The sequence below is a fragment of the Peromyscus californicus genome, unplaced genomic scaffold, assembly GCF_007827085.1.
Source record: "Peromyscus californicus insignis strain IS unplaced genomic scaffold, ASM782708v3 Scaffold_8__1_contigs__length_139910024, whole genome shotgun sequence".
Lineage (NCBI taxonomy): Eukaryota > Metazoa > Chordata > Mammalia > Rodentia > Cricetidae > Peromyscus > Peromyscus californicus.
The window spans coordinates 24,490,981-24,515,581 of NW_026294606.1; the positions used below are offsets into that span (position 1 = coordinate 24,490,981).

At 39.5% G+C, this 24,601-nt stretch overlaps 1 protein-coding gene across 1 annotated transcript in view; it reads left to right on the top strand.

Annotated features, from left to right (window-relative positions):
* Window positions 1-24,601, top strand: part of LOC128103813 (uncharacterized) — a gene marked incomplete at its 5' end in the record, with an annotated part of 276,502 nt that overhangs the window by 166,925 nt on the left and 84,976 nt on the right. The window lies entirely within an intron of this gene.

Sequence of the window (24,601 nt, forward strand, 5' to 3'; positions counted from 1 at the left end):
TCTATATACTATTGAACCTTTCAGTCAAAAAATTTTAATTAACAATGTTTTAATCTGAGAATTAGTAAATGGCACTGGTCATAGCTAATTCCATTCCAGAAGCACTCTTGTGCCCCCTCCCCCACTTTTTTCCCTTACCCCCACTCTTGGTCACTCACATATATTGAGTTGCATGCTATAGGCCCAATAATTTGATGAAATTACATTTGTTCTTGTAGATTTTCATTAGCTAGCTAATGTTCTTTGCCTCTGCCCAAGTAGAAGAGGAAGAAAAATAAAGTCAAGGATTTACACAAAATTATTCTTAGATGGAAAACAGTTTAGTCACAAATATTAAAGTATTATATAAATTGCTAAGTTTAATCTCCAATCACAATGTTCTCATTCCTCCCCAGTAAGAATCTACTTATTCAAAAAAGGTAACTAAGGGCTGAATTTACACAATCATTTGGTTTATTCTTTTCTACAAAAGACCAAGGACTTGACACCCCATGGATGATCCTTTTTCCCCCCTGGGAATAAAAAGATAAAACTATTTAGAAAGGAATGCTTTACTCTAATGTCATGAGCAATTGAGTCCAGGGGTTGTGACCTTCATTTGAACTCATCAAGACCATCACATCATGTTTTCAACTTCCAATCTAAACAAGAAGCTAATTGGAGGGTAGGGGTACCAAGGAGATTATTTGGTTCTTTTTTAAAGAAAGGTCTTTTGTGAAACAACATTTCAATGTCTTGGACGTTTTTAATTAATCCCATTACGTAATGGCAGAGGGTAAGTTATTTTTACAGGGCTTTTTACTAGTTACTGATGTAATTTGTTATGCATTGTTTACTAGTTTGTCCCTAAATTACCCTCATCTTTGAAGTGTTCTTCAAATAATAGAAGACACTTTGACCTTATACTGTAAATGGAACAACTGCCAACAATGTTATTTGTTTACTTAATCTGCTACTTTCAATCCATATTTAATATATGTTAAATAGAGGAAAATTATAAATATATAAAGGATTCAAAAATAGATTTGTGTTCAGGTTATCCTTTTCATTTTTGTAAAGACAAGTGAGTTTATAATTTTACTGCAATTTTCAAAATGTGGAACCTAAATTCCAAGGTCTTATATTCTTAGAATCCTTTCCATATCCAGAAAACATTTTCTTTGGCGCTTTTGTAAATGAGTTCAAGATTATTAGCTGAATGTATAGAAGGGACTAATTCATGGGGTTCGGAATGATTAGGGGGGTATTACTGAAAATAAGTGAGCATTGTCTCTTCATCAATGCCATGACATCATATTAATTGTTACCCTCTCTTCCACTTTGCCTCTAGTACTGCCACTAACTTGAGAGAGAGAGAGAGAGAGAGAGAGAGAGAGAGAGAGAGAGAGAGAGAGAGAGAGAGTTTTATTTCTTCACAGTTTTAAAGGCAAAGGTCCAAGATCAGTCCCTGTCTTTTGTTTGGTTTCTGGGGTGATGGTGTGCAGTAGGGGCACATGAGGAAGCAGAAGATGGCACTATAAGGGTCAGAGGGTGGATTACAGGCTAGACATACTCTTATAACAGCATGTTCTAGTGATACCTAAAGGACCTCACAAGAGCTCTCCCATCCCTTCTGAGAGCACCTCTACCAGTATCCCCACCACTAGTCCCTTCATCACTCAACACTGTCACACTGGAGACTAAGCCTCCAACATAGGAACTCTAGGACATAAAGAAATCCTGCCCCAGCTCTGTCACATAGTATGTAGCAATAAGCATAGGTTGTATCACATTTCTAATCACATCACCTAATGAGTAAGTAGGTTTCCATTCAAGTCACATTGCCAAAGTGTAGATACCTTGGAAAGGGAGGGAGGGAGGGATTTTTGTAAGTATCTAGGGTTTACCCCAGGGATACAGAGTTACAGAGCATGCTATGATACATGTGTACATATGTGTCAGAACTGGAAGACAGTAGGAGTTATTTGAGGAGAGATCACTAACCAGTTTCCTGGAAACATGCTCATCTTTTCTTGCACATTCTCCTACAAATGAGCTGCCATCTGCCATGTATCACAGCACACATTTGAACCTCTGGAACCATGACTTGGTTGTTTTGTTATAGTAATGAAAAATAGACTAGCTGAATATATTTTCCAAGTCTAGCTGGAGCTCAGTGTATTGGTTCAGCAGCTGGCAGGAAGGAGAATCTGGTAACAGGTGGGTAGGTGTGATATAGGCTGAACTACAGAGTGACACCTCCAGGAATGTAAGTCTGCATGGGAATCCCTGTGTCCAGAGAGTTATATTAAACAGTAAATGTAAAAAAAAAATCACAACAGGTCAAGATAGAAGAGTTGCAATAAGAAAGAACAATTTTACAGTTCAGTATTCTTAAGGGAATTCTTTTTCTTGACATTTGAGCAAAACACCCTGTACTCTCTTTGTTCTGATCCCTGCAAATGATATTGTGGGCTCCAACCTTTTAATAGATAAATTGGCCCTGCTTTGGGGTGATTCTATTCCAGAACTCTATGGGGAAGAAGATTCTAAGATGGATAGCATCGCTTACTCATGCTGACACCCAGTGCAGACAACATGGGCATTCTTAGAGCGGTGGGCACAAGCTGTTGGAGCCTGGCAGGCAGTGTGTATTGAATGTTGACTCTGTTCTCCATTCTTCCACAGCACAGAGGCCTAGACACAAGTAGAGACTCCAAAAATTTCCATGCGGAAATGGATTTCCATCCAGTTCCTCTAAGGTGTAGATCCTGGCTGACAACTTGAGCATCGTCATGAGAATCTTTAATTGAAATTGCAATTTGACGTTTCCAGTTAGATTGTCCCTGAGACAGAAGGATTTTTCTTTTTCTCTAAAAGCTCAAACCCTTGGCACTGATGTCGGATCTGACATGTCCACAGCTTGTCATCAGGGTGAAGCAGCCTGCACCCAGCCACATCTGTCTTGTCATTCCTGCTTTTATTTTTAACCTTTGCTTCAGTGTACTCCCAACAGGACTGTGCTCCAGAGCTCTGTCTTAACAGTTTTATTTATTTATTTATATATATATTTATTTATTTATTTATTTATTTATTTATTTCAATTGCTGCTGGAAACACTGTATTGGACATTAGACACATTTAGTACATCATTCCAGCTGATTTCTCCACCCCACCCCCCTTGTATGGCTGCACAGTGTTGCTAACAATGTGACATCCTGGCTGCCAGCTCCAGATGTGAAGCACTCTCCTTGGCAGTCTGGTGGGCTGGACATAGTCATGATTCTCTTTTTAAAATAGCAAATTCAAATAGACCTCAGACCTTCTCTTCCTATGGAACATACGGCTTTGATATTTATGATATTGATGATATTTCTGTGACACTCTTGAGGCTTTCAGAAAATACTTAAGACTTCTTCGAAGTTACAAAATTTTTATGAACAGTAAACAGACATGTAATTTTCTGAAATGCTTAAGGAACCTCAAGACACTTTCAAAACAATTCTTCAAAACACACTGCTTGGAAGAGTCCATTTGTATATATTTTAATGGCATTCACCTAGTGCCCAGGACAGTGGTTATCAAATAAATCATTATGTAAAGTTTTAAATGCTGTCTTAAATGGAACAGAGATAATATCTCAGGATATCTCAGTTGCCCTAATAACTAGCTGAACTTTTTTGTTATCCAAAAACATTTAAAGGCATCCAAGTTTCATGTATAAATAAAAGCATTAATAATTCTTTCTTCTAATGTTAATATTCACAGCAGTCATAGAAAAATCATTTTGGTTTGTGTTAAGTTCTCTGTATTTTCTATTCAATAATTAAGAGTAGCATGCATCTTTGTAAATGCTTCTGAGTGGAAAGTCCGAGGCATGTTTGAGATGGTTTGACCAGCATTCGATACATTCTTCCCTCATTTGGTAGATATCTTGTCAAGTTTTCCTAGAGTAGAAATTAGTTGGAAAATTGTACAAACGACCAGTGAGATGCACTATCTGGAATGTCCTCCACTTCTTCACTCACCACTTGTGTCTTCCCAGTTCCTTCGTCACCAAGATGTCATCTGTGAGCATACCTGGCCCCCAGGTTCCCTCATACAGTGTAGATATTGGTTCTCAATCTTCCTAATGCTGAGACCCTTTAATACACTTTTGTATGTTGTGGTGACCCCCGACCATAAAACTATTTTCGTTGCTACTTCATAACTGTAATTTTGCTACTGCTATGAATTGTAAACATCTGATATGCAGGATGTCTAATATGTGACCCTGTGAAAGGGTTGTTTGTCGCCCCCCCCCCCCCCAAGGGGTCTAGACCCACAGGTTGAATACCACTACTCTAGATACTCAATCCAGTTTATGGAGTGGGCAAGCAGTAATTGCATTTTCACTCCTGTGATGACATGTCTTTGAGACAGTTTAGCTTACTTCCTCCCAGATTTTCCCTCTCAAGAAGCCCTGTCATGTCTGACTTCCTGTTTTAGAAGTGGATGAAGCTGCAATGTGGATACAGCAGTCTGTCCCCACCATGGGGCTGCTCAGTGGTGCCCTGTGTTGAAACCTTGTGCTGATTGAGGCTGAGGTCCACACTTTTTCCACAGCTCAGGCAGAGAAGTGGAGAAGCCTTGGGAGAAAGGCCATCTGATTTATGGTTTCCATTTTCTCCCTATTTCAAAACCTAGCACAAACACGTTGTGGTCACATTAAATGGCACCCACACAGCGGGTGGCACATTACATATTTACACTCCACCACAATGTGGGAGTCATTATTTCAGGTTAGCCAAACGCTGTGTATGGCGGCGCCACATGGCACCATTTGTTCATTTGTGTGTGGCCTGGATTATGATTAAATGTACATAATGCTTTCTGACTTCATTGTTTAGGGTGCCTGGTGGGATTTTTGATTATTTTTACTTTTTTATTATTAAGTCAAACTTTAAAAATGTTTCAGCTTAAAGAGAAGATCGATTTTCCTTCAAGACTGTAAGTTTGGAATCCCTTAACAGTTAGCTTCCTGGCTGCGTAAATTCCGAGAGAGAAGTACCAGAATAATTTGATCCAATATAAAACCAATAGGATTATATTTTTAAGTTTATATATATATATATATATATATATATATATATATATATATATATATTAGATTTATAGATAAGACTTTAAGAGGGAGAGAGAGGGAAAAAAAAAGCCAGAGCTCTTATGTAGCAGGGAGAGTCCTAGAAATGAAGAAGTCCCAATACGATATTTTAAAGTAGACAGTCTAAACTCACTCCCCTCCTTTGAGAAGTCTGCAATTTGGGATATTAACAATGAAGGCCTAATGCTCAAAGCATCTTTGGTGGAGATGCTATTGTTTCTGGTGATGAAAAAAATGGAAGGCAGCTGGGTGTGTCTTCTTACTTTACCTGGGCTGTCCAATATTTTTGACAAAGACTTGAGATTATAATCTGTGAATTCACTGGACCACACTCATAGCCATCCTGGCTCACATGCCTGCTGCAGGTTGGCCATGGCTAAAACCAGTTCCTTCTTCTGGGTTTCCTTTTTACTGCTTTAATAGTCAAATGGTTACTCTTTTGCAAGCCCAAATCCTACCACTCAGAAGCACCTCCTTTGACTATTTTTAAATTTTTTATTAAAATCAAATTATATCACTTCCTGCTTCCCTTTTCCCCTCTAGCCCCTCTCATATCCCCGTTTCTCCCCCTCTCAAAGTGGTAGCCCCCTTTTCTTGGACTGTTATTGTGACAGATACATAAATGCATCAATGTATAAATAAACCTGCTGAATCTATTTGTGGTGCTTGGGCATATATCATTTCAGGGCTGATCACTTGGTGTTGGGTTCCCTACTAGGGCAATCATGCTTGAGAAAGACCGATTCTGCGCCTCTCAGCAGTCTTTAGTCCCCTTCAATTCTTTGTTCAGTGGTGGGACCCTGGGAGACGTCCCCCTTCCTAGCTAGTATATCAGTGGGCATCGTCATTGTTCAGCCCTTGCTTAGGCAGCCATATTGTTGGGGGATCATGAATGTAGCGTCCTTGTCTTTTCTAGGAGACACTATCTCACAGTAGAGAGAACCATATTCTTTTTTTGTCAAAAGATTTTCCAGAACTCTGTAGATGTCAAAAGCACTGTTTATTTATCTAAGGCTCAAGGTCAGTGTATAAAATAGCATTTGTATGTGGCCCAGGACCCTCCTCTCAGATCCTTTTCATCATCTCAAGGTGGCTTCTAGCAGCTGGTAGTAGTTAAATGCTGTGGGAACAATTATAGTACTATATTGTTCAGAGAACAGTGACAGAAGAACACACACACGCTCAATGTGCACACAAAGTTTTCATGTCCAGTATTTTCTATCTACAATAGATCAAATCCAAGGACATGTGAAGGACTGGTTGTCCACCTTTGCCCCACTGCTTTCCATGCCTACAAGGGTGTTGGTTGAATTATACATGATGGAAAAAGAATACCCAGTACCTCCAGTCAAATTTTGACTTGAAAAGGGAAGAATGGTCTCTTGCACCATTTGGCAGTTTGACATAACACCCTCCATGGAGGTGCTAAGTTCCAAATGCTATGGTTTCCAGAATGGAATCGCTGCCATAGCTGAATCATGGGAAGTGAGGCTCCTTCTTGGGGACTTGGGAATTCTAAAGAAAGAACCGACAAGGAGAGACGTTACCGGCAGTGGCGGTATAAGCAAACAATACTTGTTGTCTGTTAATCCTGTACAATTAACACTGATGAAGGGGGAAAATACAGTTTTCAGGACTCCGGTGTGATCATAACATATCCCAGGAAATCATGTCGGATTTAATCGCAGGTGTGAAATTAACCAATGCTATTTTCATAAACGCTATAATTAACCCAGATTTCCAGTAAGAGGTCTTTAAGGTTCTGGAGAATTCTCTGTAGTCATCTTTCCTTATGTATTTACTTCTGAAAGGGTGGGCATACCCCTGAACAGATTTTTCTTTCTCAGTTTTGACCTATTCCTTGTTCTAATCAAAGTGGTACACACCAGATCCATGTTTGCTTATCCAAAGACATCCCCCTTTTGTTCCTGGGCTTCAAAATGTGCTTTACAGGTTTTGTTAATGTTTAATTTTGCTTCCAGGAAAAGAATTGTCTATATTTGACTTTCTTGTATTTGCTACTTAAGAATGCAGAATTTATTATTATGTGCTTAAAGCAATCATTTAACACTGACATTTTAAGTATGACAATAATCCAAGTAATTGTCACCCATTCAGTTAACTGAAAACATCTTCACTTCCTGAGAGGAGTAATTATAATGCGCTGTTACTGTCTTTTAATTGTAGACATGTTTGTTTTTGTGTTTATTTTGGTTTAGGCTGTCTTCAAGGACATCCCTAGTCTCAAACTTGGCAATCTGCCCTTTCTCGTTCTCTGATTCTTTCTGAAAAATAAATGAAAACACCGTGACAACAATTCTGAAGGGAATAAAAAGAGTTGTATGTTTTATAGGTTTTGCTAGTGCCTAAAATATGAACTGTTATGGTTCTAAAATATGAACTGTTTTAGTTATTTCTTTATTATTGTTATAGTTATTGAAGTAAATTATTTAGTTATTTATTTCTCACGTGTGTCTTCATGACTGTGGGTGTGTACAGGCCATAGTGCACATGTAGAGGTCAGAGGATAACTGTGTTCACTTACTTACCTTCTACCTTGTTTGAGACAGGGTCTTTTGTTCACAACTGCATAGACCAGGTTGAACTGGTCCATGAACTTCTGGAGATTCCCCTTTCCCTACCTCCTGTCTCCCTGTAGGAGCTCTGGAATTACTCACATGCACACTACTGTGTCTAACTTTTCCATGGGTCCTGGGGATCTGAGCTCACTAGGTTTCCATGGTAACACTTTTACCATCTCTCCAGCACCTCTTTTTTTGAAATAGAATACCAGGCAGCCCCACCTGGTCCTGAACCATCTGTGTAGCTGAGAGTAACCTTGGAATTCTGATCCTCTTGCTTCCACTTCTCAAGTGCTGGGATTACAGGTATATGGAACCCCACTCATCTTGACAATGAACTATTTTAAAAACAATGTGATCAAGGGCTGGAGAGATGGTGCAACAGTTAAGAGCACACACTACTTTTGAAGATGACCAGAGTTACATTCCCAAATACCCATATTGGGTGGCTCATAACTTCTTCAGTTTCAGGGCCAACATCTTCTGGCCTCTGTAAGTACTTGTACTCTCATGCACAAAACTGCACACACACACACACACACACACACACACACACACACACACACATACACACACAATTAAAAATACAGCAAATCTTTAAAACATGATAGATGACTATATAAATGGGACTTAAATAAGGATTGATTTTAGATGTACTCAAAGATTCTAAAAGATGCGATTTAGATATCTCAGGTCCTATTCTTCTAGTATTCCCCACAATTAGTGAAATGAAATGTTGCTCTTTTGGTTTTGTAAGACCTTTGGGTTCAAACATCCAGGGTGAATTTTAATCATAAGAGTGTTTGATTGTGGCTTATTTTGTATGAGGATTATTTCAGTGTCCTGTCATGTGGAAACCTTAATTAAGAAATTTTTCATTTTCTAATTTAGCACCGTATGTTTTCCTTCTGGGGTCATTTATAAGGCATCCACTTTTTCATACTCTATACTCTTATTTCCACTTAATACATTGTGCTTCTAAGATACCCACTGAGTGATTGTGTGTGCAATTTTTCTTTTGTATTGTTTTTGTTGTGTTGATTGTGGTCACTAATGTTTTAAGGAACAGAACAGGAAATGAGCATTCAATATAACAACAGATCTTTACTGTGATCCTAAGTATATTTGCATGTGCACTGTCCATAATCACCTCCAGCCAGCTGTGGTGCTGTAACTTGTTTATGAGCACATATAGACGTGCATATGCATGTACATATAAGCAGCATGTGTGCATATACAAACCTAGCTCGTCTTTGTTGAGAAGATGATTTTGCCAGGAAATCTCCCAGCCACCTATCTAAATAATACTTACTGCTTATGATATGTGCACTGTCTACTTAATAATCATCTTGCCATCTACAAACCACACAGCACCAACCCTAACATTTAAATAAACCAGTATTTCAATTATTCTTTCACCTCTGCCATCTCGAATGCTGAGATTACAGGCATCTCTGCCATGCCCTGCTGACAAATGCCTTTTGCACATTCTTTTTTTGTTCTTTAGACAATTTCATGTGTGTATGTGTGTGTGTCTGGTATACTCTCATTAATGTTACTCCTGTCTTCCCTTATTTCCTTCCCACTCTTGTTACCTGCCTCTACAAGTTCATTTCCCACATTTATATCTTTATGCATTATATTTTTGATCCAATGAGTTTACCCAGGACTGTCTATGTGACCATGGGTTTGTGACTCTTCATTGGATCATGATGAGTACCTCTGTGGGTACACAGCTGAAGACCATGTCTGACACTTTCTCTATTCTCTTTAAATCACATGCAAATGTAGCTGGATCTCATCAGGCTGCCTTGTCTGAGAAGCCTCCCATGCTCCCACGGCAGCCTGTAACTACCTCATTGTCTTATTAATATCTCAGATATTTCTCATAGTACTTAGTTTCCTGACATCATCTTATTTCACATAAAGTTTTACAAAAACAAAGCAAAACATGTTTTACAAGCAAACCATACAGATGTCCAGCTCATCAGATTTTATACATAAAATCCGTTTCTATTATTATTATATTCTAATTATATGCATATAATCTGATGGGCTGGACATGTGCATGCACCCAGGATAAAATACTGGGGAACCATATCCTTTTTTAGATGGTCTTCATTTTTTCAAGGAAGTTGCCTGAACAGATAAATGAGAACCCCTGCCATTTAGCATGGGTGGCCCTGCATTTTTCTCTGGGTTTATACTTGTGTCAGCACCGGGGAGGAAGGCTATTCTGACCAGCTGATGGAAGAGGAAATGTCAGAAGCCCAGAAGGCTGGTGCCCAACAGGAAGCACCCCACTGGCTAGACTTTCCCTGGGTACAACTAGGCATTGCATTTCAAGTGAAAATGAAAAGTGGCCAGTAAACATTTCATAGAGGCTCACGCTAGATACAAACAGCCTGGCTGCCTCCATCAGAGCCTGAAAGGGAAGAGATGCAGTATAAGGAATTTGGGAATCTAAAATGTAGGTTTCTTTTGGGGATTTAAAGTGTAAAGATGTTTGTAAAACAGCCTCTTTATCATTGGAGAAATGTTCCAAGACTCTTGGTGGATCCTTGAAACCTCAGAAATCACAATAACGATAATACAATAGAAGAATAACAAACAGTATACTGCAATAAAATCAGACAACTGTTGTCCTTTGGGTCATTATGCAGCAAAACAAGGGTTATCTGAACAAAAGCACCATGGCAATGTTAGGGTCTGGTAACTGAGACAACTCCTGAATGACCGACAGGAAGCAGCTTATAGTGTGTGGACACACTGGATGCAGGCATGATTGTCACCCCCGGGAGCAACACTGTGAAGGATTTCTTCATGCTATTCACTGTGATACACAATTTAAAACTTATGAATGGTTTACTTCTGGAATTTCCCATTCATTTGTTTGTTTATTTATTTATTTATTCATTCATTCATTCACCCATCCATCCATTCATTTATTTTACCATGTCAGATTGTGGATAAATGAAACTGTAAAATCACAGATAAAAGGGAACTGCTATATTGTCTGAAAAAAAAAAGTGGTAAAAGGCAACCACTCTGAGAGAGGCACTAAAAAACCAAGTTGACAAAATTATTATTTAACAGAAGCTACTCTCTATCATTAGTGCTAGCTCCCTGGATCCAAAGCTCAAACAGCTACGTGGGCACAGGTGGGGCTTCTACCCAGGCTTAACGCTATGGGCTGCCATTCATTACCATCTACGTTATCTACTGCTGCCAAATGTCTTGGCCGCCACCCATTGAGATAACTACTGCCCCAGATTAAGCATCACACCTCAAGACCAGTCAGAGCCTTGCTTCACTCCACTAGAGCCCCTAGCCCTTGGAAGGAGCAGCAGTTCAGCTTGACTGGGCACAACACATATTCCAGATACAGCTGTGCATTTAATACCAACATGGCCATGGTCAGGATCATTATCTGGAAATCTGTAGTGCTTGATACATGAACTCACAAGCCATGGAGCATGGCCTCAGAGAGAAGAAGGGGCTCATTTTGCCAGAAAGGAGACACAGCTGTAGGCAGGAGACCCATACTTTTCCTACCCTGTGAAGCTTCTGGTCCAAGACACTGAGGAAAGAACCTCTTAGTAAGACAGCCAAGGTACCAGCTTGAAATGTGGCCCTGGAATGATGGGGAGCACCTGAGGAAGCAACCACAGGAGGAGGAGGAGAGATGGGCATCCCCAGTACACGGTCTCCTAGTGACCCAAATGGGTTTGCTTGCCCAACAACTAGATTTGTAATTATACAATCCCTAATCTGTATAATTCTGGAAGGCCATTTCCAGGAGAGAAGCAATCTCCCTCTAAGGGCCCCAGACTCAGGGCATTGAGCTCTGAGACATAGCCACATCAGGCTTCTGGGCCAACATTACTCTTGCAATACTTCCACAGTTGCCATTTTAAAATTTCTGCTTTCAGTGTTGGAGATTGAAACCAGAGTACACATGGTACATTCCTGGCCACTGAGCTACACCCCCAGCCCTATAAACTTTTCATAAAAGTATTTAGGAAAGTTCTTTGTAAAAATGCAACACTTTGGCCGGGTGGTGGTGGCGCACGCCTTTAATCCCAGCACTCGGGAGGCAGAGCCAGGCGGATCTCTGTGAGTTCGAGGCCAGCCTGGGCTACCAAGTGAGTTCCAGGAGAGGCGCAAAGCTACACAGAGAAACCCTGTCTCGAAAAACCAAAAAAAAAAAAAAAAAAAAAAAAAAAAAAGCAACACTTTGAAGATACAAACTTATTTGTATGTGAATGTTTTGAGGGGATATATATATATTGGGGGGCTAAGGAAAGTAAAAGCTCCCCAGAATCCTCAGGGGGAAGATGTTCAGGAGAGGGATTCCTCATCACCTTGCTTTACCATCTTTCTTATCGTTTCTGACATTCTACCTCAGGTCCAGCAGATGCAGGGGCCGTGCTTCCTGTAGAACTGTGGGTTAAATGTTAGGCCAGTTGACCATGGCCAAAGGATTGATTCGAGTCCTGGAAGTCAGTGTCCTGACACATCCCGAAGAACATGGTTGTTTGATTGTGTGCCCCTGTGTGTATTTATTGACACAGAGACTCAAAAATTACTCAGAACAAATTTAATTAGCTCTTTAATTTCTAGATTTCCTCAGAGCCATCAACACAAATTACTTTTTATAATAGGTGACTAAATAAAACAACTCAGGATTATATTGGAAAGAAAAAGAATTAATATTTTATATTCTGTGTTTGTTGCACTGAATTATGAAGGTATATTATCCTCTAGTTTAGGTCTGTATTCAGGAATTTTAAAAGGAAATACAAATTAATAGTTGTTAAAACTTGTCTTGACATAATAGGAAGGATTTAGATCTTATTTTGATAAAAAGACACTTCTCTATAAGGAGAGACAAGAGTACAATTCAAGCTATTTGCACTATTATTAGATGAGAAACCACCACCATTGTTGCTATTCACAAAAAGATGTTAAAATAATTCTGTTGGCTAATATTAGTTGAACAGTTAGCACAAGATAATCACTATTAATAGCTTTACAGATAACTTGTTTTTAATTTCTCCATTGTCCACTGAAATAAGTACTTGTTTTACAGGCCTTTTTCAGATGTTGAACATATTACTAAGGTAAACAGAACTAGCCTATGATGGAGTTGAAGCTGGAGAAAATGGCATCTGGTTTGAAAATTTATGGTTTTAAAAGGATAGTAGAGATTCTTTATATTTACTAATGCTGTGTTTAGTTATCAAATACAGGGGCATATATTCTTTCTATAAGTAAGTAAAGCTCATTCCTGATGCATTTTTAGTTCACATTATCTGGGTTCATTGATTTGAACTCTGCCTTTCTGAGCAGATCTCTGAGTCATTGACATGGACATTGATAGAATGAGGAGACCATATCACAGACTTCCTTTTGACATTGAGTTAAGATTTGTTCTAGCTGAGCCTTTTCATCTAACAGGAGCTACATCCATGTTAGACATCTCTGTTGAACTGGAAGGACATGAGATGCAGTATATTTGACGTGTGCCTGTATTTTGCTAGATAATTATACTTGATCCTACAAATTTGACTGTTACAATAAGTATACTCTGCATGCTTGAAACCTGGTGACATGGATCAGTAGGCATGTGTGTCCAAGCCTGAGGACCTGAGTTTTATCCACAGGCCCTACATGGTAGGAGGAGAGATCTGACTCCTATAGGTTGTCCTCTGTACTCAATATCCATGACTGTGTGCACACAGGTGCACACATACACACATGAAAATAGGTTTCCATTCTTTATTTAAACTCTTGTGCACACTGTGGGTATGTTTGACCCTGTCCCTTCCCCCATTTTCAATATATCTAGTATCTCCTGTGGTTCGGGCCATCTTTACATTTCTGGATTATTAAAAGTACAGTACTTGTTCATCTAGCACAAGTGACCCAAATTTTGTTTCTAGGAAAGATACAAAAGAGAAGAACACAGCATTCTCCCGATTCCTTGTCAGTGTAAGTGTCTGAGCGTTTCTGCCACACCCAAGATGCCCAGACAGAGAGCTCAGATCTGATTCTGGGGCTTGGAATTATTTTCCCCACCCCGTCAGTGCTCCCCTGTGTTTACATCAGGCGTGATCCTTCTTCCAAAATGGTGCATCCCTTTTTACCACTCTGACTCGTTCTCCTCCTTGGTCCTCGTAACTTCAAGAGATGAGCCGTATAATTGCCTATTTTGGGAAGCATTTGGGGTTCACAGACTAGATAGCTCACAAAACAGTTCAAAACTGGTAATGAGAGGATCCGGGCCTCAGAGTGGGCCCTCAGCTCTAAGCCTAAAGGGGCTCTGTCTCCTCCATCCTTAGCTTAGGAGTCTTGAACGTCCCGGGAAGCGCCTGCTGTGCTCTGTGTCTGAGTATGGGAACTTTGCTGTTTTGTTTTTCCTATACTGCTTTGCTAATGCATTATCATGCTACTCATCAACATAATTGTTTTCAGAGCTAAAGGCTTTTATATTATTGCTCAAATTATTAATAAAACTTCCATTATGCATGAAGTATTTAGTCAGTTTCTCTTATGAAGTACTTTGTAAACACTGGATCTAATTAGGCCGGGAAAAGAGCAGGAAGGTAAATGTGCCCCTTTCTACTCTCAGACTGCAAAAAGCTAAGTGACTTCTGAGGATCAGGAGGTCAGTTACAGTAGCAACTGCAAAACCCACAGCTCTCAGCCTCCAGCTCAGGTGTCACTGTTGAGTTAGGAGTAACCACTTACCATAGTTCCCAGACATCTTAGATGTCATGAAGTACTGGACCTACCCATCTCTGTCTCTGGGGAAATTCATGGAGAAATAGGTGTCTTGATATTGAATAAATATTAATTTTCACAGAGTGCTAAAGAAGATGTTATTTGTAGATGCCAGAATTAGCATTCTAAATCAGAATTGTGGTGTATTGAACAAAAGGTAGATAATTTGCAAAGATGCCAAACAGGTTTTAGTCACCTTGGTTGTAAATGCCTTTGTTTTGAAGTAGGATCTCAATTTTCTTTTCCTGCCATTATCCCTGTCCGTCTCCAAAGCTTCCCACTCACATTCAGAAACTGTCATTGGAAATAACAGCCTAAAGAGTTTGGAAGTCTCCTCGGACTCCTTCGATAGACTTCAATTCCTGTTTTCTCATTAGAACATTCATACTTTTGTGCCTCAGTGGGAAAGATCAATTATTTCAATGTCAGTGGTGGCAATATTACCCCTAAGATTTAGCAATTTTCAAAGATCTTTTAACTTAATTAGAAGCATTTGTTGTAAATTGAATTAAACCTGTTAAAAGTGCAATGTGTTATATTAAATGCATAATATCCAAATTGGCCAAGGAGGCACAATTTTAAGGAGAACGTTCCAGTTTAAAAATGTTCACATTGCAATAAACAGGAAAGTGTTCCTTCCATCAGTTTTATGAAAGTGGAGAGAATAGGTAAGGATTTTATCCCAGAATATTTGGGCAAATGTATATGTATAGATAGATATCTTTGTATAAAACACAAATATTTCATACAAATGCTTGAAATAAGAAAGATAAAGCAGGGAGGATACAAACATTAGAATAGCTTAAAAATAACGCTGAAGTCATAGGTAATTAGTATATTAGCATTAACACAACACTTGGTACATAATTGAAATTTTATAATTAATTTTTAACAAATGCCTCCTTTTCCCAAAGATGACCCATCTTAACTTCACATATTTTCCCTCATTCTCTTAACGTGTTATTACTGTGAACTGGTGCAGGGAATGCCAACAAGTCAAAATGGTTAATGGCACACTGCATGGTTTCACTAGGCTTTCCCTAACTGACCTTCAGAAAATTCTCAGGGTAGTTTTCAAATGTCTTAGGCACTAGGCAAAGACGAGGAGAGGGGCTAGGCTATTTGAATATTGCAAAGGGTATATTAAAAGATAGGGAGAGGGCCTAGGCTATTTGAATATTGCAAAGGGTATATTAAAAGATAGGCTAGTTCATGGAGGCAGAGCTTTCTGTGGACTGAAAACACCTGCAAAACCATTTGATTTGGAAGCTCTGCTCACGAGATGGGCGTGGGGAGAGTGGCCTAGAATCTTCAGAGGGCACATGGCCTTGCTTGCACTTTCATGTCAGGTTTTAAAACTCCAGAGCTGTGACAGAGTAAATGCTCTTGGACATTCAAGGGAGCTTGGATCCAAACCTCCCACAGATACTAAAGCCCTCAAGTACTCAGGTCCCTAGGAGACTACATCCTGCTGAGTGTGTAGAACCTACCCACATCCTCACTCCCTTGGCACGCTTACAGGACACCTGATACTGTGTAAATCTATTTCAGTGGTTATCAGCCACACTGCTTAGGGACTAGTGGCAAGGAAAATGTTGGCACATGCTCAGGATAAATGCAAGTTTTAAAAAGGTTTTAATTTTTTGAGAATTTCATACATGAATGTTGTAGTCACATGATTTCTCACCCTCTTTTCTCCATTCCAACTCATTCTGAGTCACCTCTTCAGCCCCTTCTCAAAACCATGACCTCTTTTCTTCATTTTGGCAATGAACTCATGACCTCTTCCTTATTGGCACCCCCCCCCCCTCGGTGACACTCATAGCACCTTCCGTCACTGTGAAAGCTAGTCCTGAGCGAGTTTCCAGGGCAATTCCAATTTGATTCCTCCAAGTCCTGTGTTCAAAATGTGTGGTGTCCTCAGCAATAGGGTCTTGCCTTCAAGTTCTGGAGGCTGCCAAGGTCAACAGCATTAGTCTGTCTTATTTGGGGGTTTTCTTGAACTCTCCTGATTCGACTGTTACTTTCTCAGACCTGTTACTGGGGTTTCTCTTAGACACTCTGTGACTCTTGGGAGGATAAATATTACTCAATGTGATGTAATTATTGGTCCATTGTATATGTATACATATATATGCATGTGTTATAAGCTACTGAGTTCATTTAGCATTGCTTGTGTGTACAGGTGTTTAGGCATGATCCCTTGAGATTGGAGCCTTGCACTTGGAGAAAACACATAGAGTCTTCCTCTTTGAGTAACTGTTAACTACCTATAGCTTTTCATCAAGGGGTGCAACCTTGTGAAATTTACCCATCCATGTTGGCATGTAAGCTGGTGGTGTCATTATGCAGGTCTTGTTTATGCAACCACAGTGTTGAGATTTCATGGGTGCAGCGTCCTTGTCATGTCTAGAAGATAATGTCTTGTAGCTCGTGTCCTGGTACTCTGGCTGGGATAATCTCTCAGCAGATGATTCTGTGATGTTTCCTCAGCTGTAGGTATAATGATTGTGTTGAAGACCTACGGATTGAGACTGAACACCACACAGTCACTTGCTCTGTGCACTTTGACCGATTGTGCATCTGTGTGATAGTCTCTGTTTGGAAGTTTCCTTGGTAAGGAGTGGCATCAGTAAAGTAGAAAGGGACCACAGTTGGAGGTGGAGAAGAAACAGCTCCAGAGAGGGAGCCTGGTGCGATACAGGTGCTATGGAGGTGAAAAGGGAAAGTAGGGGGCACTAACTGAGAAGGGGGAAGAAGACTAATACAGAGAGAGGGTGGGAGAGAGATAAATAACATTAAATATGCTTGAAAAGTCCATGGAGAAACTTTGTTTTATAATCATATATATGGATAAATAAGTATATTCATGTATAAGTATATATACGTAAAGTATACGCATGTATTTAAGTATATTCATTTCTAAGTACACACACACACACACACACACACACACACACACACACACCCCATATCACACTGAGTACTAATCAATGTTTTCCCCCAAGAGTTATAGACCATCTAATATAACAGAAACTCCAGTACGAGGCATAGGACACCTCCAGTCCAGTTCTTGGTCAGGGGAGTCCAAGAAACTGCCCCCACAAATAGACTAATGTTATTGCCCTTGGTTGCCTCCCAGAGCATGTTGGTAAGCCCCCAAACCCAAAGGCACCATACACTTTGGACACCAACCTTGGAGGAATCAGACTGGAAGCGATCTTGAAGCTTCATCCCTGAAGTCTAGCTCTCATAGTATTAGAATGTGCTCCATAAGCTGCCAAGAGAGTGGAGCAATTGGCAGTCCCACCCGGCTGTAAAGCCCATGAACCACAACAATGACAGATGTGGCAAGGTATCCCCAGTGGTGCAATAGTGAGTGCACTTTCATCCTGGGGGTAACCGACAGCTGTCTAATTGGACTTAAGACCTGCTCCATTGAAAGTCCTGTCTGGTACTGTAAGCCTAGTCAACTACCCATGACTCTCCAGTCATGGGTCATAGGCCCTAGAGCAAAACCCACTATTGCCATTTTCCTAAACAAATATAATTTCTAACTGTATGCTAAATATTTATCTCTATATCCACAGATGACTGTACCTCTCACCCCTCATCAAATGCAATATTGGAAAAAGTAATTTCTTTAGACTAGGGAGCTGACTCAAAGTGTAACATGTTTGCTGTGCTAGCACGAGGATCTGGCTCTCAACCACCCACAGAGTGGGAGGTGAAACAGAGGTGAAAGGTTCCTATAATTCCAGATCCAGGAATTGCAAACATAGTCGGATTCCACAGGCTCACTGGCCATCCAGCCTAGACAAATGGATGTACTCCAAGTTCAGTGAGTGGTTCTTGTATCCAAAAATAAGATGATGATAGGCCAATGAGATGGCTTAGTGGGCAAAGGCACTTTCCATGAAAGCCTGGCAACCTGAGTTCAATTCCCAGAACTCACGTAAAGTTGGGAAGAGAGAATCCATTTCATAAAGTTGTTATAGGAGCCCCACTCACATGCTGTGGCGTGCACACACACACATACACACACACAACATACAAATAACCCATTAAAATTAAATATATTTTCAGTTAAAGAAATTAGACTTTAATCTGAGAACTGTGGAAGGGACGAGATGTGCTGTGCCTTCTTCTTCCTCAGCCTCCACTTCCACTTTCAAAATTTCTCTTCATTTTGGAGAACTCAGAGGAGAAGTTCCCTCTGGCCTAGTTTAAGATAGGAATTTGCCCTGTGTTTCCTCACAGCACTTTATACATCATTAAAATACTCATGTGCTCGGTCTCAGCCCCATGAGGTTGTGCTTTGCACTTGTCTGTATCTGTCAATAGACTGAAAGTTCTATGGGTAGATGGCCCCTCACCCTTGTTCATCTTAGTCTACCCTCATATTCCGTGTTGCTTCTGGGACAAACGATTCACACCTGTAACTTAGGGCAATGAAGAGTTCTGACTTTACACTTCCGGAAGTCAGAGGTCTCAATTAGGCTTCCGGTGGAAATGGAGGCATGACAAGGACTGGTTTTTTAGAGGCACCAAGGGACAATATTTCCTTGATCTTTTCAGCTCTACCACTGGTCCTCATTCCTCAGTCATTTTCTTCATAGGCTACAAATTCAGGCCAAGGTTTCTACACTGCCCTCTTCCTGGCTGTCCCTCTGGTTCTCTCTCTCTGTCTCCTTCTCTGTCATCTTCCAATCTTTGAAGACCCTGTAATTACATTGGGCTCATCTCAAATAATTTAGAATAATCTTATTTTAAGCTAAAACGAAAATTTCTTCTGCTGCTTAATTCACCACTGCCATATAATTTTACATAATCACAGATTCCAGGGTTTAAGGTGGGTGATATTTTCAGAGGTACTATTCTTCCAATAACACTATCACAGGGCCTGGCATGTCAGATATTTTCAGAGGTACTATTCTTCCAATAACACTCTCACAGGGCTTGGCATGTCAGACACATTCAATGCTGATCTGGGAGTAATCAGAATTCAACAAAGGAAGCAACGCACCTTTCAGGTTTCAGGGCAAGGGGCTGTCAGCCTCCTGGTATGTCTTCATCTTGAGGTTTTCTGATAAACTCATTCAAAAGGTGATTAAAAAAAAAGGCCTGATGAAAAGACAGGAACATGAAGAGAACATTCTTGGCTATCAGCCATGTTTCATTGAGCAAATCATGGAATAGACTCGAGCTTTAATTCTGATTCTGCGACCACTGGAGAGACTTGGATGTGACCTCTGCATATTCCTTTATATCTTTAGTTTATTTATTTTAATTTAACATTTTTATATCTTCATTTTAATTGCTCCTTGAAGTACTGAATAATATGTCCCAGAAGGCCTCAGAATCATTGTGCACATTTGTATTTAAAAACAAAACGAAACAAAACACAACAGCAAAGCTAGAGAGAGAGTTCAGTGGGAAAAGAATTTGCCTCCTGAGTGTGAGGAGCTGAGTTGGGTCCCCAGAACCAGGTAAAGTCGACTTCAGTTGTATGTATCAGTAATCTCATCATGCCTATGGTAAGATGGGGGATGAAAACAGGAGAGCCTGGAAGCTCATAGGCCAGCTAGACTGGTGGGCACAGTGACAAAGAACAGGAGAGCCTGTTCTGAACAAGGTGGGAGGTAAGAACTGACCCAAGATTGTCCTGTGACCCCACAGTCCCTTCACTCACACAAACGCTCAGAGACATCATACAAATACACATGTAAAACAACCTCCTGATGAATAGAATGCAATGAATTTTTTTTTTAAAAAATGACCCAATAAAATAAACATTTATCTGCGATCATCAAGTTTTTAAAACGTTACATGTGGATTATATTTGGTTCTGACTGGAAGGACTATGGAAATTTTAGTGCCATCTATTGGTGCTGATTTTAAAATAAGGGTTATCACAGCTAGCTAATGAGTTGTTACCGTATGCAGCTTCCTTAGGGTTTGTGTTCACTACAGAAAAGAGTTTAAGAATGCATTTTGTGCTTTTTCTTCTCCAAAGCAATTTTGGTCTTTTCTATGTTATTATTATTACACTGATGGATTGTAGAAATCTTGTTTGATTTCAGGTCTCTGTAAAGATTGGGCATGCAAGGGGGATATATGGGTGTCATATGAAATGTGGCTGAAGTTCAGAGAAATAGGTTTCATTTAATAGCTGAAGACTGGATGGCCTCCCTATTCCCCCCCTCCCCCACCCCTGCCCTCTGGCAGCTCACCCCTGAGCAATGGAAATACTGTCTGCAGGAATCGAGGAGGGGCTGCTGGCCTCAATGTGATTTTCCAGTGATCTGTGTACTCTATGGCTTCCTTCATAACCAACAAATCAATTCCCACTCTACAGATTACACACCCCAGTGGTAGATGCCATTTATTATCCATTTGATGGTCACACTCTTTGTACATAACCAAGAAAGATTACAGGAGAAAGGCAGAATGGTGGAAATGAGGATGGGAATATTCCACAAGAACAGGGCATCTTGTGACATGCATTGCATGTTCACGAGCCCAACGAAGGAGCTCTGGCAAGACAATTGTAAAACATGGAAGCTGGGATCTGTTAAATGAAATGCATTTTGAATGTTATGTATAGAGACAGTTGTGGGTGTAATTCTATATAAATCTGCATTGAGATTCAGGTGCAATCTCTAAATGATTATAAGGCAAGAGTTGCTGTATATTGTAGTAGGGACATCAGTTATAAAACTATGCCTCACTAGCCTCTTTAACTAATAAAATGTAATTCTTTATTTTTTTTTTTTTTTTTTTTTTTTTTCTGATTTTAGCACTTTTATTTTCAACCATCACCATATGAAATATTAATATGTAGATTTGTGTATCAAAATGCTACTATAGAGATACAAACAGCATTCCTACAAATTGGACATATTTAAGTTATAGGAATCCATTTATTTTAACTTATCAATTACAAACAAATAAGTTGTTATGTGTGATTAGGTATGCGGTTTCTTCAATATGCTAGTGAATAATTGAAAACTGAATAAATACTTCTGCTGTGTTAATCACTCTTCTTTTTTTTTTTTTTTTTTTTTTTATTTTTTATTTTTTTTTTTTGAAGGTTAGTTAGTTATAGTTGAAGATTAATTAGGACAGAAAGTGAATTAGATACATTTTGGACTTAACAAAATAGGATAGATAATGAAATTATTTTCTCTGAATTTGTCAAATACAAATGGACTAGACATTGTTTAGACATTTATTACTTGTATATATTGTATATAGTCATTGTACTTTTGTATATAGTTTTTCTTTTGTTAGTTATAACCTTTTTCTTTTTTTTCCTTTTTATTAAAATAGAAAAGGGGAAAAAAAAAATAAATGGATATGTACCCTGAGTATTTAAAGTAAAAAAAAAAAAAAAAAAAAAAAAAAAAAAGTAATTCTTTATTTTATTGAGAATCACCTAGCACCATCAATTCTTTTGCTAGTACCGAATTTCAAGGCTTATAAAATTTTAAGCACCAGATGATTAACTTTTTCCTAAATTCTTTGAATCCACGTGCATGGTTACCACCATTAAATGAATGAAGACAAATATAGATTTGTATTAATTCAGAACAAATGATTGAGTATTTTGAATGATATCTAATGTAACCTTGGTGTTATTTTTTTCTTTCTAAATAAAATGTCTGACAAGTAGAACTTTGTTTCTGGGTGCAAGCAGGAATACTTCATTTGTGGAACTAACTGGGAGTGTGGCTTTGGGGCAGTTTCTGTGCATAAGGACTCAAACTGCTTAGTCATTTATGTCGATGGATGTGAAAAGAACAATGGGAATTTCCACTCATCAAATAAGCTCCCCTCTTCTTGGTTTTGCACCATTTGAGGCTTTCTAGCTTTCTGCAAACAGCACACTGAGAAGCCTGCATCTGATTTCTCCTTCCTTTGAAGAGGTGAAACAGTGATGGAGTAATGAGCGGAAGAGATCATGTGCTGGATATTTTTGCTTGAGTGGTGGAGAGAAGTCTGGGTTTCATTTCCCATGATGGAAAGGCTCTTCTGGGGTTCTCTCCTAAGAGACATCAACCCTGACAGCATCTCTGTCTGTAACCAAGGCCCCTTGCAGGGTGTGTGTGTGTGTGTGTGTGTGTGTGTGTGTGTGTGTGTGCGCGCGCGCGCGCGCTGCGCGCGCGTGCGCGCACATGTGCATGTCTGTATGTGTTGCAGGGACTTAGACTGCAAAATATCCAAGAACATTTTTTTAATGTGATATAGAAATGCTTGTCTTGTAGGGTGGGTACATAGGGCCTTAGATTTGTCAAACCCTCTGAGCTATGTATATAAAATATGTACAGTTTATGGTATTTAAATCATAAGTCAATATTTGGAATTTCAAAATACTAATTAGATTCAAGCATTCTGAAGTTAACCAGGCATAATGCATGGTGTGCAGACACAAAGTTGCTGGTAACTCTCATCCAAATTGTTGAAGTTGTAAGGAAATTGGTGAGCCTGTCCTTGCCTTTCACCATAACCACATAACACAGGGCTGGAGTGCAGAGGTGTGCACATGCGCGGATGGAGTTTGTGATGAATCACAGAACCCACCTCTGATCTTAAACGCTCAATTCATGTTGTGTGTGTGTGTGCACATGCACACATGCTGTTTCTGTTTCATTGTTATTCACTTGTGTGATTGAAGGGCATGCTCAGCACAATAGTGAGTGATGGTCCACTTCTCCATGGCAGAATGCTCAAAGGACTGTCAGTTTCAGCCTTAGTGTCCTGCTAGCCTGTGAGGACCAAGAGGCCACAGTCATGTCCTTCCTTGTTGATACTTGGTTGTCAGACTCATGTTTTCTTGGCTCATCTTCCCTTCCCATGACATGCTTGTCATTGTATCCGACAGTCTTCAGCCAGCAGTAAGCTTTATTAAGTAAAGTCTTTTTCAATGCATCCATGGATTCCACACTTTTCTGTTAAAAATCCTTAATTTTGAATTATTTGTGTATCTTAGATGAGCAACTCCCTTCAGTTTCAAATTGTTCATTTTTAACCATTTGAAATAGTTTTATTTTTAACAACAGATAAACCTAATTTTTTTATCACATTTGACTTGTTGTTGTTGGTGGTGGTGGTGGTAGTGGTGTGTGTGTGTGTGTGTGTGTGTGTGTGTGTGTGTGTGTGTGTGTGTGTGTGTACATGTGTATACAGTGGTGGCCAAAGGACAACTTTTGGGAGTGGATTCTTTTCTTCTTCCATGTGAATCCCAGAGACCAAACTCAGGCTGTCATGCTTGCTAACAAACTCCCTTACCCACTGAGCCATCTCACTGGTTCCAATTTAAAAAAAAAGAAAAAAAAATGACTTAAGAACATGCTATTGTGAGCAGGTGAGATAAGAGGGAATATACTTTAGATTTACACATTTTCCCAGAAAAATTAATTTTACTATTTATAATAACTCCTTGCCATGTTTCATGACATAAGCGTGTAGCTCAGTGACATGTGTATTTACATTGCTGGACATCTGATCTCAGGAATGTTTTTCATCTTGCAAAGCCTAAACCATGACTCATTCCACAGCAAGAAAGGATTGTCCTTCTGAACTCCATTCAACATTTGCTTCCTCTGACTTTAACTACAAGAGAAAGGTCATATAGCAAATCCTGTAGTTTCTATCCCTTTGTGAGTGGATTAGTTCACTTTAACTGTCCTCAAGGCTCATTCATGTTGTAGCATGTGTCAGAATTCCCCTATTTATTTTATGCTAGACAATACTTTATTGCGTGTTATCAGGACTGTTCCATTCATTCATTCATCGGTGGGCGTCTGTGTTGCCCTTATGTCTTAGATGCTGAAGATGCTGCTGCCATAAACAAGTATTTGGATATCACTTCTCTGCTCTGCTTTCAATTCCTCTGGGTGTGGATTCATAATTGGGATTGGTGGGCCATATGATAGTTATGTGTTTTTTTTTAAATTTTGTGTTATATACACCATACTGTTTTCCATGGTAGTTTACTGTTTTTATGTTCCAGTTACGACTCGAGAATTCTAATACCAATGCTTGGGATTTTCCATTGTTTTGTTGCTATTGTTGCTTTTAATAGGCCTTGTGAGGAGGATGGATTTGT